Below are 992 nucleotides of genomic sequence, written 5' to 3' on the forward strand. Positions count from 1 at the left end.
GTAAAGACTTGTAAGGAGAGCGTAAAATATTGACACTAATACTCCCATCCCCCACTTTAAGGTTCAGAAAGAATCCTCATTACAAATGTATTCATGTTGATGGAAAATAAAACACTGATTCTCTGATTCTCACCATATTACTTCATGCCAACATGACACATGTCTGCATAGATTTTCAATCAGCATCAGTTTTGTGAATTCTCAAAACATGGAGTACTAGGTCTTCCATATTAAGTTATTTTGTTTTAATTTTTTCCAGGCTCATTTGACATTTTGAGGATGTAAATAATCTATAGATATAAATGGCTGTTGTGTCTCATGCACCTGTTTTTTTTATAAGCTCTGAAGTATATAATTCATGGACCTGTATTCAGCCTACAACTGCACAACTGCATTGGTCTCTGACTATGTGTGATAAAACCAGGAGTCTTATAGAAAAATCTCACATGAAAATGAAAATGGCTTTTTATGCCAATGTCACAGTCTTTGTAAATTATTTTGCTTCACTCTGTTCACTGAGACAAGGTGATAATGCTACTTATTTTGAATATGCCTACAGATATTTGATGTCATTCTTGTCTAGAGTGCTGTCAATGTACTACTGAGTCAACCCCCTAATATGTTTGCAAGTGCTGATATAAGTGACCTATAATGTGTGAAAGCAATGTCATAGTGGTCCAGACTGCCCTCTATATTTATGGCTTGATTTACCCCCTCTACTCTTTTTTTTCTGGAATTTTCCACATTCTGTGGCGCATACATTCATTTGACGGCAGAGAAGCATTCTGTCTCTTCATATTTTCCAAGCTATTGATGTCAAAGCTTTAGTGAAACAGGGTAGACAAACAAATGGGTTGTATTTTTATATGTGAAGCCGCTTTGTAAAGGACCGCACCAAACTTGCAGTAAATCAGACTGTTTTTAATGCTTTGTGTTGTGATGTGTTTTTCTTAAATGGGCTTGGGATGAAAAAACAAGAGATCTGGAAAGTA

Source organism: Sprattus sprattus (genome assembly GCF_963457725.1).
Source record: "Sprattus sprattus genome assembly, chromosome: 10".
Classification (NCBI taxonomy): domain Eukaryota; kingdom Metazoa; phylum Chordata; class Actinopteri; order Clupeiformes; family Clupeidae; genus Sprattus; species Sprattus sprattus.